This window comes from Urocitellus parryii, chromosome 4 (assembly GCF_045843805.1).
Source record: "Urocitellus parryii isolate mUroPar1 chromosome 4, mUroPar1.hap1, whole genome shotgun sequence".
Classification (NCBI taxonomy): Eukaryota; Metazoa; Chordata; class Mammalia; order Rodentia; family Sciuridae; genus Urocitellus; species Urocitellus parryii.
The window spans coordinates 210,677,873-210,692,467 of record NC_135534.1 but is presented as its reverse complement, the minus strand read 5'-3'; the positions used below and the strand labels follow the sequence as shown (position 1 = coordinate 210,692,467).

General features: G+C 49.6%; 2 long non-coding RNA genes across 2 annotated transcripts; one reads left to right on the top strand and one right to left on the bottom strand.

The window, feature by feature from the left end:
• Positions 1-407: 407 nt before the first annotated feature.
• LOC113187582 (uncharacterized) lies at positions 408-14,190 on the bottom strand. Its single transcript, XR_013343549.1, has 8 exons — positions 13,967-14,190; positions 13,468-13,550; positions 12,914-13,106; positions 10,585-10,678; positions 9,615-9,868; positions 6,526-7,305; positions 1,403-1,493; positions 408-478 (listed from the first exon to the last, which is right to left on the bottom strand). It is a non-coding gene; the product is annotated as an uncharacterized LOC113187582 (long non-coding RNA).
• Positions 417-5,127, top strand: LOC113187583 (uncharacterized). Its single transcript, XR_003301441.2, has 3 exons — positions 417-501; positions 1,378-1,457; positions 4,167-5,127. It is a non-coding gene; the product is annotated as an uncharacterized LOC113187583 (long non-coding RNA).
• Positions 14,191-14,595: the final 405 nt, after the last annotated feature.

The following is a 14,595-nucleotide window of genomic DNA, read 5'->3' as shown; positions in this document are numbered from 1 at the left end:
ATTGGTCGGCGCTGCAGCAGCTTGAAACTTAAGTTTGCTCTCGCAGGTTGCAAGCGGTCGCGGAGTCCAGCGTGCTAAATCTGCTGTGAGGTCCGGACTGCGAGGGCCAGCCTGAGGCTCTCTCGCTCCATACTCCCATCCCCACGAAGGCTCGAATCGCCGGAACAGAGGCATAGTCTCTTTTGGGGATAGTGAGACATCTAGAACTAACTGGATTGTACACCGCAAAAGATTTAAATGGTCCTTTCTTATGTTGTGTGAAATTTACCACCAAAGAAAAGCGTCTCCTCTGCCTTTTTGACACATGGAAATGTGGAACAAGCAAATAGGAACATCTAGAAGGAGGCATCGCTGGGAGGGCTGACTCCGTCATCTCCATAAGGGATCAGCCAGCATTGGACAGGATAGCGCGTGGGCTTTGCCAAAAAATGAGCAGACACTCTTGTGTTCCGTGAGTTGCCACAGCTCTCTCCCTGGGCTGGAAAGAAAGAAGGTTCAGAGGTAAGGTCCCTGGGAAGCCTTGGAAACTGCTCAAGGATGGAATGGGCTGAAAGGTGGGGTGGTTTATTAGACCACACTGCTTGCACCACGTCATGGTTTGGAGTTGGAACTTCCCCCACCTGAAACTCGCTTCCTGGGACATGACAGCAAGGCCTCCCTGCCTCAGATAGAATTCAGAGAGTTACCAGGACAGTTAGCTTCATGGAAGTTGCAAACAGCCCTGGAAATAGAGTTCTCACCTGCAAGGTCAGGAGAATCTCATTCAAGCCCAGAAACTAACTGCTCTGAGGCACAAGGAGGGTCTCCTCCCAGCTGCATCTAGGTCCTGAGAATCCAGCATCCCAGAATGAAGGGGTCTACCTGCAGCAGAGCTCAGATACTTCCTCAGAGTAAAATGGGAAAGTTGTGGGCTGGGAATGTAACCCAGCGGTAGAGCACTTGTCCAAAAAGCACAAGGCCCTGAATTTGCGCCCCAGCACAACAAGAAAAAGGCCTGAGCGCGGCTGCACTGCACGCCCAGCCTTCAGGCAGTGGGCCCTTCCTTGGGAGTTAGAACCCCTGGCAGGATGGCGACATCCAGAGGGAAGGGGCTCAAGACTACCTCAGCCCCATCTACATCCAGAGGTTTCCCCAAGGACAGGGGTGTAGCTCAGTGTCAGAGTGCTTATTAGCATGTATGAGGGAGGCCCTGGGCTCAATGCCCAATACTGGAAAAAAAAATTTTCCCAGCAAGACAAATGCTGATAGCACTTCAGGGCCACGGGGACAATACCAGTACCAGTGTGGCAGTGCTTCTGTCACAAAAATACCTTCATTTATTTTAGACTTTCCTGTGTTCAGAGGGTTTTCACACTTTTTTTTCCATTCTGAGAACAGGCCTGTGTACAGAGTTGAGACTTACGAGACTCAAGAGGTGCTCTGAATGGGAAGTGGCCACTGGCTCAGCTCAGAAAAAGGTGACTCACTCTGGGGATTACCACACAGGTTCCTTCCTGCCAAAAGAAAGCAAAAGTCGAGACCTGGGTTGTGGCTCAGTGGCAGGACGCTCGCCTAGCATGTGTGAAGCCCTAGGTTCAATCATCAGCACCACATAAAAATAAATAAGTGAAATAAAGGTATTGTGTCCAACTACAACTAAAAAGTAAATATTTAAAAAAAGAAAGCAAGAAAGCAAAAGTTATCCCACCAGGGCAGCCCCTGAGGGCAAGGCAGGGGATGTCCCCTGGGCAGACTCAAGAGGGGCCCCAGCATCTCCTAAGCCCTGAGAACCAGCAGTTACATTCCCGTAGCTTCAGGGTCTGGGGTGCTCATGAGGTGGCCACTGTCCTGGGCCTCAGTATCCTGACCTGAGAGTGCTGGAGCCCCTGCAGAAAGTGTGAGGCTCACCATGGACAGGGCTAGATGCAGTGGACACCAGCTCCTGTGACTTGGCCACAGAGGGGAGGCCCCAGCAACTGCCCATGGGACCTACAGAGCCCTGAAGCGGACAGCTGCCAGTGGCCCCCACTCTACCTGAAGGTCCTCAAGGAAAGCAGCTGCCCCTTGGCAGTCCAACCACTGACATCTCTCTCTGCTGCTGCTGCTTCTGCTTTTCATTTCATGTCCAGTAGGGCACTGTGGACACTTCTGAACACAACTGAGCACTCACCTTCTCAGACAGGGCCTCTGTCCTTGAGGCCCATGCCTCACGTCCTTTACTCCCTCGGGCCTTTGGGGTGACAGCCAACTTGCATGTGGGAGCAGGAGGCACAAAGGCTATACACAGGATGCCCCTCATGTAATGGTGCTGCTCCCAGGGAGGGAGTCCACCTCACAGAGGCCACAGTCCCCTTGCTTACCCTAAAAGTGGCTCTTTTTCCTCAGTCATTTGAAAATTGCCTTGGGCTGCCACTCCTGAAAGACACTAGCTGCCCTGTCTGCCACTCTCTGATAGGTGCACTCCTGGAAAGGCCAAAACAGCTCCAAGCCAGGGTCCCCCACACAAGCACACCGTGGGGGCTTTTCCCTAGGTCAGTGCACAGCCTACAGCCAGCTGGAGGTGCAGCATCTCCTGGAGCCCTGTAGGGTGTTGGGGGGGACCCTAGTGAAGGGAAAGACAGTGACAAACTTCCTGCGGCATTGCTCTGGGGCCAGCAGGTGGGCTGCCTCCTGGGTGCAGGGATGGGGCAGGTCTCACCCCCAGGTAGTGGCTCAAATGTCTAAAGGGTCAGTTCAGGACCACCCCTCAGGAGACCATGTATGAGGGTGAGCTCCTGAGGCAACACGGGCATCAGTAGGGATGGTACGGCAGGCAGCCGCCTGCTCAGGTCCCATTCTGAACAAACCTTCTTATGTTTCCCATGCGTCTCCACGTCAGAATGTTTCTGGTCAGGCACAGTAGTCACACCTATGATCCAGGGACTCCAGAAGCTCAAAATTCCAGCCAACCTCAGCAAGACTATCTCAAAATAAAGAGGACTTGGGGTGCAGTGTGGTGGAAAGGCTCCCTGGGTTCACTCCTCAGTGACCCCAAAGTTTTTGCTGTAAGCAACACAGGTCACTTGGGGAGGTCTGGAAACTACAGAAAAGACCAAGAAGAAAGTAAAGAAGACTCCTCAGTTCCCTCATCCACGATGACACCTGAGGTGCAGACCTGCTCCAGTGTGACCCTCAGCCAGCCTCAGGGCCACCTCACACCAGAGCCAAAGGCCCAGCCTGGCCAGGCCTCTACAGCAGCAGCCCTCACCTGGCACCCCTCCTACCCTGGTTGGCATATCCTGGGCCTCTTTTGGATTTTTTGTTGTTGTTGTTTTATTGATTTTATTTTTTTAAATACACAACAGTAGAATGCATTACAATTCTTATTATACAAATAGAGTACAGTTTTTCATATTTTTGTATAAAGTATGTTCATGCCAATTCATGCCTTTATACATGTACTTTGGTGGTTTTTTTTTACATTGCAATTTTTTTATAAGCTTGCTTTAATTTGATTTTATTTTTTTAAAGAGAGAGGGAGAGAGAGAGAATTTTAATATTTATTTTTTAGTATTTGGCGGACACAACATCTTTGTTTGTATGTGGTGCTGAGGATCGAACTCCGGCCGCACGCATGCCAGGTGAGCGCGCTGCCGCTTGAGCCACATCCCCAGCCCCATTGCAATTCTTATTACACATATATACCACAATTTTTCATATCTCTGTTTGTTTATGAATTATGTGGACACCCAGTTTCATATCTTCATACATGTACTTTGTATAATGAGGTCCATCACATTCCAACATCCTTGCTAACCCCCTGCCCCCTTCCCTTCCCCTCCCACCCCTCTGCCCTATCTAGAATTCATCTATTCCTCCCATGCTCCCCCTCCTTACCCCACTATGAGTCAGCCTCCTTATATCAGAGAAAACATTTGGCGTTGTTTTTTGGGGGGACTGGCTAACTTCACTTAGCATTATCTTCTCCAACGCCATCCATTTACCTGCAAATGCCATGATTTTGTTCTCTTTTATTGCTGAGTAATATTCTATTGTGTATATTTGCCACATTTTTTTATCCATTCATCTACTGAAGGGCTTCTAGGTTGGCTCCACAGTTTAGCTGCTGTGAACTGTGCTGCTTTAAACATTGATGTGGCTGGGTCCCTGTAGTGTGCTATTTTTAAGTCCTCTTTTTTGGATTTTAGGATGAAGCTGGCCTCTCTCCTGGTGACCCTGATTTTCCACTCCCTACACCCTTGTCCTTACTGAGGAAGTGGAAGCTGTTCCTTCATGGGAGCTCTCCAGGTCATGCCTGGGGTCTGGCCTGGGGCCCTGTTTCCTTGCTGGCTGAAAGGCAGGCATTGAACAGAGCTCAGGTCCCTGTGGCCTCTCCTGCCACCTGCTGGCCAGAATGGAAACTACTGCCCTGGCTGGTCGGGGGCCATCTGCCCAGCAGTGGAGTAGAAGGCGTGACCTGCATCCTGACCAGCTGTCAGAACCATGCATGCTGGTCTCATGGTAACCCACACTCCTGAGCCAGCAAGTGTGGTCACCTGGTGAGGCCACACAGTCCTGTGTCAGAGATGCTCCTGCGGCCTGAGGGGCTCCCCTCTACCCTGAGGCAACTGGGTGCTCCTAGCCCCAGGACACCATCCTCCCAACCCTACTCCCACCTTCTCTGCTTTTCTACCCTGGGCCAGGGTCCAGACCAGCTGGCACCTCTGCCCCTGCCCCTGTGCACAGGCCTAGCTGTTAGGTCTGCCCCTTCCACCTCTGGCCTCCTCTCCCCTTGGCTATCTTCCCACCTTGTTCCTGACCCAGTCCCGGCCCCTCTGCTCAGCAGCTAGTGGGGCAGACTTGGGAGGCCTGCTGGAGAAAGCTGGGGGGCTGGCGCCTACCTTGCCCTCCCTGGACTCCACCTACACACCCAGGGTGCAAGAGGCCACAGCACTGAACCCCACAGTGGGAAGGGAGGCATCACCCACACACCAGCATGGTGCCTGTGGGAATTGGTAACATTGTAGTCATTTCTGTTTTTGAAAATTTAACACTGTGAAAAACCCCATTTTGGAGCTGGGCTTGTGTCTCAGTGGTAGAGCGCTTGCCTGGCATGTGTGAGGTAGTGGGTTCCATCCTCAGCACCACATAAAAAAATTAATAAACAAAATAAAGTTATTGTGCCCATCTACAACTAAAACTATTTAAAAAAAAAAAACATTTTAGGGGGCGGGGTTGAGGCTCAGTGGCAGAGCACTTGCCTCGAATATGTAAGACCCTGGGTTTGATCTTCAGCACCACATTAAAAAAAAAATAAGTAAAATAAAGGTATTATGCCCAACTAAAACTTTAAAATAAATATTAAAAAAAAAAACTTTTAGCTAGGTGCGGTGGCACACACCTATAATCCCAGTGGCTTCAGAGGCTGAGGCAGGAGGATCACTAGTTCAAGGTTAGCCTCAGTAATTTAGCAAAGTCCTTAGTGAGACTGTCTCAAAATAGGGCTGGGGATATGGCTCAGTGGTTAAGCACTCCTGGCTTCAATTCCCGGTACCAAAAACCAAAATAGACTATTCATCCATATTTATCAATTTTTCCTCCTAGTTGATCAAAGAATACCTTTTTAAAAATATTTATTTTTAGTTGTAGTTACACACAATACCTTTATTTTATTTATTTTTTTTTATGTGGTACTGAGGATCGAAACCAGGACCTCACACGTGCTAGGGGAGCGCTCTACCTCTGAGGCACAACCCCAGCCCAAGAATACCTTTTATTTTATTTTATTTTATTTTATTTTATTTTATTTTATTTTATTTTAGAGTACCAGGGATTGAACTCGGGGCACTTGAGCACTGAGCCACATCCCAAGCCCATTTTTGTATTTTATTTAAAGACAGGGTCTCACTGAGTTGCTTAGCATCTCACCCTTGCTGAGGCTGGCTTTGAACTAGTGACCCTCCTGCCTCAGCCTCCAGAGCCACTGGGATTACAGGTGTGTGCCACCATGCCTGGCAAGAACACCTTCTATTAAACTGAAATTTTCTTTCACTTAAAGCCACAGGAAGAACCGCAGGCCCAGGATACAGTGTTTAGAAAAGGTACATGAAGTTTCTACGTCACAGTACATTCTAGAAATTATGAATCTATACAATCCTAGCAGCCTTCAGACTTCTTTGCAGTCAAAAATCAAAAGGTCGAATAAAAACCCAAGGGACCCCCGGACTGACCATTGACATACCTCAAGCACAGCTAACGTCTGTTTTGCTGTTAAACACAGGCGCCATGGTGCAAAGTTTCACCAGGACTGGAAGCACATATTGCACCCAAGTTTTAGGAACTTCCTCTGGAAACAGTTCAGCTGGTTTCCAGATAGCGTACAAAGTTGATGAAAGGGTGGGACAAGCTCTGACATCAGAGCTCAGTCACATCAGCAAATCCTGCACTTAACTAACCAAAGGTACTTTCCTGAGGAGTATTTTATCACTGGCATTATGGAGGGTTGCTGGCATCCATTAATAATAGAAAGCAAAAAACTTTTAGTGAATTTTGTTATGTAAAATTTACCTTTGTCTGCCCTCCAGGTTGCAGGATAAAGCAGGTCCTAAAGAAACAACCTAAGCCAGGTATGGTTGTGCACACCTGTGATCCCAGCTACTCAGGAGATTGAGACAGGAGGACCATAAGTTTGAGGCCAGCCTGGGCAACTTAGCAAGATCCTGTCTCAAAACAAAAAGTAGCTCAGTGTTAGAGCATTTGCCTAGCATGCATGAAGACCTGGGTTCCATCCCCAGCAACATACGCCCACACACACGTGCACACACTCGCGCACACACACACAAATAACAAGAAAATACCTCTCAAATAGAAGGGTATTGTTGTCCAAATTGAGAGGCCCTAGAATGCTGAGCAGATGACAGGGAAAACCCACTCCAAGTCCCTCATTATGAAGCTGCAGACAGTGAGTTTACATTGAAGATCCTGAAAACTTTCAGACAGGCAGCGGAGCAGGACCAAATGTAAGGTCTGTGAAGGACTGATCACGGGAGGGCACCAGCTTTCCACAGTGATCTGGACAGTGGGAGACCATGGCCGGGGCCTCTGAGTTTTGAGAACAGTTTCCCGCCCACAGTTGAGTGCTCTGACGGAACAGAGGCATTTTCCCATACCCGGGGACTCAGGAACCTGCCTCCCACATGCTCTGTCTGAACACTGCTGGGTCCTGGCCTGGAGGCAGCCCACCTGGACAGCACTGGGGAGAGCAGGCTGCTGAGCAGGGGCCCCAGGTGCAAAGGGCCGAGAAGGTCACTGATGCTGTGTTATTTCTGAAGGGCACTTCACAGATACCTAAAAACAAAGGAAATAAACACACGATTTAAAAAGTTAGAGGCAGCTGAAAGGGAATGTGACCACATACACGGCGTACACGCACACCATGAGCAGCACTCCTGCATGAACTGCAGCAGTGAGCCCAGGGCCTGTGAGTCGGCAGCCAGAACCAGGTAGAGCGGGAAGACCAAGGGGACACTCAGGGTCCCCCTCTGGGGTGGGGGAGGAGGCGTGCAGGGCAGGTGGGGCAGGCGGGGCGACCACCTGCGGTTGCTTTTTTGCTTTTGATTGTTGTGGACCTATGAGAACAGCACGTTTAGTGGGCATAGGCGATGTTCTGCTCTGTGTGTACCAAGTGCCAGGTTCGGGTCAGTGGGACTGACCGTTCCATCCCCTCAGACACTGGCCACTGCTTTGCACAGGAACATTCAAAACATTCTACTGGATATTTGGAAAGACCCATCCATCTTTGCCACCACAGTTGCTCTACTACCTGGCTGCTCCCCCCCCACACTGCCTTCCCTCAGGTTTTTTTGTTTTGTTCTGTTTTGAGTTGGGGTCCAGCCTGGACAGCAGCCTTGAACTCCCAGTTTGAAGTGACCCACCTGCCTCAGCCCCCCAAGGAGCAGGTGTGTGCCGTCATGCCCGGCCAGGATTTTTGCTCTGACCAGGCAGTGCTGCAGGTGAACTGTGTTCCCGTGTCGTCTTACGCTGCGACCCAGCAGCGAGCGCTGTGCGTGGGCCTGTTGATCTGACTGCACACCAGGGCTGCCCTGGAGGCCTCACTCCTCTGTCCCCTTTCCACTCCCCGGCCCTGGCCAGTCCCCGTCCCCACACCCTGCCTCAGTCTCCCTCTGCCCACCTACCACATGCTGTGCCCCCAGCTCTTCCTCAAAGGAAGATCTGAGTGTGTCATCCCAACTGAACGACCTGGGGATCAAGCCACCTTCTGCTCAGAGGGTGTCTGTCAGGAGGTGTTATCTCCCACGACATCTCCCATGCTGAAGACACAGCCAGGCACCCCCTTCCTGGACCATCCACCTGTGTCCCTTGATCCCCTCGATGCCTATCCTTACCTCTCTGCACACTAGTGACACTATGTTGAGATTTTCTGTTTATATGGCCATCTTATTGCCCCTCCCAAGTATGAGCTCACAGGGACACCTCACGGAACTTGTCTCTGCCTAGAAACAAGCTCCAGTAACAGGTGGGTGGATGGGCAGATGGGAAGACAGGTGGTGTGGTCCACTTGGTGGCACAAATGACACTGGGTGTGTGCGGGCTAGTTCTCATTGTGTTTCCTGTTCCTGGTGCCTAGACTTCCCTGAGGATGCCATTGGACATCGATCAGGGAAGGAGTGGGTCCCGTTCTCCTGATGTCATGCCAGCAACACTTCAAATGTAAACACCAAGGAAGCTTAGATCAAGCTTTAGATCAAGCTAATCATGACCAGGAAAGCCGTGGAGAGCAGCCCTGGGCCAGCATTCTCTGTGCTGGTGTCTGTAAATGGAATCCAGCTTGCATTCTTGAGCTGCAGGCTTCTTGGTGGTCAGGTCCAGAATGGCACGAGGCGGTCAGAAACAGAGCTGTCAACGGTAAGTCGTCTACAGGAAACATCTTCAATAAAGTTGGGGACCAAGGAACAGTTGCGAAATGGAATCCTAGAAAACCCGCTTTTTCCTGTGACCAGTCCCGGCCTTGACCTCCACCATGAACAACCACGAAGCTGGACAAGTCCAGGAGGGACTGTTTCCAGGCACCAGGCAGCAGGCAGCACAAGGCAGACTCTGTGAGAAGGGAGGCCCACGAGGTGGCCCAGGTTCTGGCTTTCTGCTTGGAGCAGTTGCCAGCCTGTCCACAGACAGGGAGGCCACCTGCAGCAGGAAGCTCGGCACTGCTGCTGGGCTGAGGGGGAGCGGCAGGGGCAGCTGGAATCAGCAGAACAGGAAGGCAGAGCGCAGGGAGCGCACTGAGGGATGGAGAAGCCCCCTGCGACCCCCCTTGGAAACACTCTGGGCACTTAGCTGGACCTCCAGAAACGGGACTAGGGACAGACTACAGTCGACACTGGAGGGACAGGACCTTGAGACCCAGACTCCCTGCCACATGACGTCCAGGACGTCCAGCATGAAGTGGCCAGATGTGCAAAACAGGTAAATGTACTGTTCTGTCCCACCAAGCCTTCAGCTAGAGTTGTCCCCAAAGAGGCAGCAGGGGAGGTCCACAAGGCATGCCCATACCATCCTGAGGTGGAGCCAGAGGGACCTCAGAGAGAAGCACCAAAGGCTGGGCAGAGCAGTGCCAGGCACTTGCCAGGGCAGCATACCTAGAGAGGGCAGAGTTCATCCTCACAACCGAGAGGGAGAGGGTGCTGAGCCTGGCGTGGCCACAGCCAGCGGTCAGGCAAGGGGTTGACAGGAGGGTTCACAGAACTTCGGCTCAGGTTGGGGCCAGTTTCTTTCCATGTTTTAGACAACATAAGTATCTCCACTGGCATCTAGGAAGGTTCAAGGCCTCTGCTTGGGCTCAAACCGGATGGGGAAGCCTGCAGCTGCCTGGTCACCGAATGGTCAAGACACTCTGTGGTTCTCCAGCAAGACACAGCAACAAAGTGAGAGAGAAAATACAATCAGCAGAAAAGATTCCAGATTGACACAGGTGTTGGATTTAAAAGATAGAGCCTTGGCTGGGCATGGTAGCACATGCCTGTAATCCCAGTGGCTCAGGAGGCAGAGGCAAGAGGATTGTGAGTTCAAAGCTAGCCTCAGCAATTTAGTGAGCTACTAAGCGACCCAGTGAGTCTCTGTCTCTAATAAAATACCAAATAGGGCTGTGGATATGACTCAGTAGCCTAGTGCCCCTGAGTTCAATCCCTGGAACCATAAATAATAAATAAATAAAAGATAGAGCCTTTGCCAGGTACACACTTGTGATCTAGTGGCTCAGGAGGCTGAGGCAGGAGGATCACAAACTTGAGGCCAGCCTTAGCACCTTAGCAAGGCCCTGTCTCAAAGTAAAATAAATAAGTAAAAAGGACTGGGGGCATAGCACAGTGGTAGAGTGTCCCTGGGTTCCCCATACCACAGTGATCTTTAATACAGTTGTTATGTTCAAAATCTTAAAGCATATTTTTAAATTAATAAATACTTCTCTCACCAGAGAAGTTGAATTATTGAAAAGAATCAAATAGAAATTATATTACTGAGAAACATAAAAAGTACATTTTTACAGTTTTGGTGAAAACTTTCAAAATCCTTTCTTTGAGCTTTTTGAAGAGTACAGCACATTGTCATTACCTACAGTCACCATCTGGGAAAGGATCATGGGTTTAGTATCATGGCTGGAAAAGGATCAGCAATCTTGAAGAAAGAGCCCCAGGAAGTCATCCAGCTAGAAGATTGGAGAGAATAAAGATCAGAAAAAGAATGGCGGGGCACATCAAGTGCAATTACATACATTATTTGGAATCTCAGAAGAAGGAAAGAGAAAATGAGTGGGGCATGGTGACACATACCTGTGACCCAGCACTGGGGAGACTGAGGAGGGAGGGTTAGCAAAACCTTGTCTAAGTAAAAAATAAAAAGGGCTGGGGATGTGGCTTGGTGGGTAAGTGCTCCTGGATTCAATCTTAAATCATGAGTACAAAATAAAGCGAGCAAGAGAGAAAAAGAATGAGAAAAAAATATATATATATAAATGTTAGAAAAATCCCACCAAAATGATGAAAAACTTTAACATGCAATTCTAAGAAGTTTGGTCAACCCAAGCAGGATAAATATAAAGAAAGCTGCCCTTGGAGGGGCTGGGGATGTGGCTCAGTGGTAGAGTGCTCACCTGGAGTGTGCGAAGCCCTGGGTTCCATCCTCAGCACCACATAAAAATAAATAAATAAAAACAAAGGGAGCTGGGGTTGTGGCTCAGCGGTACAGCACTCGCCTAGCACATGTGAGGCCCTGGGTTCGATCCTCAGCACATAGAAATAAATAAATAAAGATATTGTGTCCAACTAAAAAATAAATATTTAAAAAAAACAAAGGGGGCTGGGGATGTGGCTTGTAGCATGCTCGCCTGGCATGCGCAGGATGCTGGGTTCGATCCTCAACACCACGTTAAAAAAAAAAAAAGATATTTTTTTAAATAAACATTTAAAAAAAATTCTCTCTCTCTCTCTCATACAAAGATGTTGTGTCCGCCGAAAAAACTAAAAAATAAATATTAAAAAAAGCACAAAGGTATTATGTCCTTCTGCAACTAAAAAATACATATTAAAAAAGAAAAAAAAGAAAGCTGTACTTGGACCCAGATGATTTTTTTTTGAGAGAATTTTTTTAATATTTATTTTTTAGTTCTTGACAGACACAACATCTTTGTTGGTATGTGGTGCTGAGGATCGAACCCGGGCCGCACGCATACCAGGCGAGCGCTACCGCTTGAGCCACATCCCCAGCCCTGCACCTGGGAAGTAATAAGAAAACTGAAAACCAAGGGGAAATCTGTCAGTCATAGCATGGGTGTAAGTGACAGCTGACTTCTCATGGGAAACCCAGGAAGTCAGAGGGCAAGGGGAAGGCTTTGTAACAGCACTCCTTCAGAAACAGGGTAAACAGAGACATTTTAGTGAAATGAAAGGCAGAGGGTACTCAAAATACGGAAGGGAAAGGGTGCTGGAGAGGAGCTCAGCTCTGGAGGTAGGAACAAATGGCCGTGGGTGAGTGTGTGTGTGTGTGTGGGGGGGTGGATTTCCAGGAGACTTTTGAACTATCTTTCCTCTTCTACATCCAGGAAGTCAAGTGGAGAACTTCGGTAGTCTGCTTTCCTTAACAGTGTGGACAGAGGGTTCACTCAGTGGCCATGGTGTGATGTTTCTGGGGAGGCATGAACTGCTTATCCGAACACCAAGAGGAGACAGGAGGGGGCTGAACAGGTGACCTCAGAGGGAAAAAAGGGGATGAGGGAACAGCTTCAGAGACACCACACCCAACTGCATCCTGGTAGCTCAGGAGCACCAAGGATTAAGCAGACCTCTTTGTGGCATGAAGGCTGGACTCCTGAGAGCTGGATGGGATGATGGCTGTCCCAGTGGACTCCTACACAAGGTCAGTTAGGTCTAGATGTCCCCTCTCCCAGCCCAGGCCAGCCAGAGTAGACACACTATGGAGCTGGCTCTGCTACATTCCCCCAGGGGCCTCCCAGCATGTCCATATGGTCAAGTCCTTCACCACACTCTTTCGGTGTCCAGCAGCACTGGCATGACTACTATGTGACTAAGGGTAACAAGATGAGGAACATTTGTCAGGGTCTATGGGACATTTCCATGCAGTTCAGTCTTTTTTTTTTTTTAATATTTATTTTTCAGGTTTTGGTGGACACAACATCTTTTTTTTTTTTTTAAGAGAGAGAGAGAATTTTTTAATATTTATTTTTTAGTTCTCAGCGGACACAACATCTTTGTATGTGGTGCTGAGGATCGAACCTGGGCCACACGCATGCCAGGCGAGCGCGCTACCGCTTGAGCCACATCCCCAGCCCCTGCAGTTCAGTCTTCTAAGGATGTCCACTACCCCCCACATAATGGTGGACACTGAAGTCAGTACAAAGTGAAGAGGAAAAGGGGCTGGTGTATACCTAGGCAATGGAGAGTCTCTGCAGAATTCTTCCAATCACCCAATCTGCACAGTGTGAGCAAAGGGCTCGGTTCCCCTGCTGCCTGGGTGCAATGAAAACTGTCTCCTCCCAGCAACGTATTTGGAACTGCAGCACATACAACTCCATACACATCTTTTTTTCTTCTTGGCTGGTCTTGCATTTATCAGAACTCCTGTTTGTGAAACATAATAAACCTGTAGCAGTGTCAACAAAGGCTTGAGCTTCCCAAGCCAATGTCAGTACTAACAATTACATACAAATTTGATCAAGCACATTACAGAAATGTCTGAGTCATCTTTTTCTTCCATCTAGAAAACAATTCTGAAAATCATGAGGAGGCAAAGAAAACACAAAGTAAAAATAGCAAGCAAAAGCATTAAAGACATGCACCATGCAATTGCTAATTCACACAGTTGTTATTTTTCTGAATGTTGTGATGCTTGTGGCATTTATATTTTCAAAAATTATAATTTCTCACTATACAAAATTTTTGCAAAACATTACAGAATTATTGTAAAATAACACACACACACCTTACACATTATACGCATATCAAGCTGGGAGTGTTGCTCAGTGGTAGAATACATGCACAAGACCCTGGGTTCAATCAACAGTACTGCCAAAAAAAGAAAAAGAAAGGAAAGGAATGGGATATTATAGTCCAGCCCGGTGAAACACGCCTGTAATCCCAGCCACTCAAGAGTTAGGCTAGTAATTTAGGAAGACCCCGTCTCAAAAGAAAGAGGTAGGGATGTAGCTCAAGGGTAAACTGCACCTGTGTTCAATCCCAGTACCAAGCAAACAAATTATACAAAACACTCATTTCTGTAACTAGTTCTTTTTTCACAGTTTAGCATTCTTTTTCCTAAAGAGACCACACCCCCTACCGTTGTATACGTTTCAGGCACCACAAAACCTGCCCTCAACACTTTTGCCTCCCATGAACTCAACTCCAGAGAACCAGAACTTTAAATCCAGTGAACCAGAACTTTAAATCCAGGGCAGAGTAGAAAAGCTAAGGTATGAACGGACCTAACAAAGACAGCTAGGATAGTGCATCTCCCAAGTCCTGCCTGGGCACCACTTTGTCCACGTGGCCAGGCCCTGGCCATCCCCAAAGATGTGGCCAGGAAGCTAGGTGTGGGCCCCAGCAGGCGCCCGTCCAGGTTGCAAGGTTGAGCACGCTGTGCAAACCTGCCCGGCCCTGCCGGGGCCTGAGCGTTGGGGACTCTGGGACCGGTCCTCCGACAGGCCAGGCGCAGCACCGCCACAGGCACACCTCCTCTCCCCCCCCGCCCCCCCGACAGGTGCGCCCCGTTCCCAACACCCCTCTCAGGGCTCACTCCCCCCATCGATGTCCCTCCTCCCCCGCAGCCCTCTCCCGCTGCCCCCTCTTCTCTCGGTCCCCTGCTCCCCTCCTTTGCCCGCATCGGTCTTTCCCCGAGCCCCTCTGTTCCCTCATCTCCTTTCTCCCGCACCCTTCTTCTCTCTGGGCCCCGCATCACTCTTCCCCGAACCCCTCTTCCCCCGCTGGCGCCCGCGCCGGCGCCCCCCAGCGGCCACGCGACTCTGCGGCCGCGGGGCCCTGACGTCGCCTCCCCACGTCGCCCGCAGGCGGCCCCGCCACCCGCCACCCAGACGAGCCGAGCGCGGATTGGCCC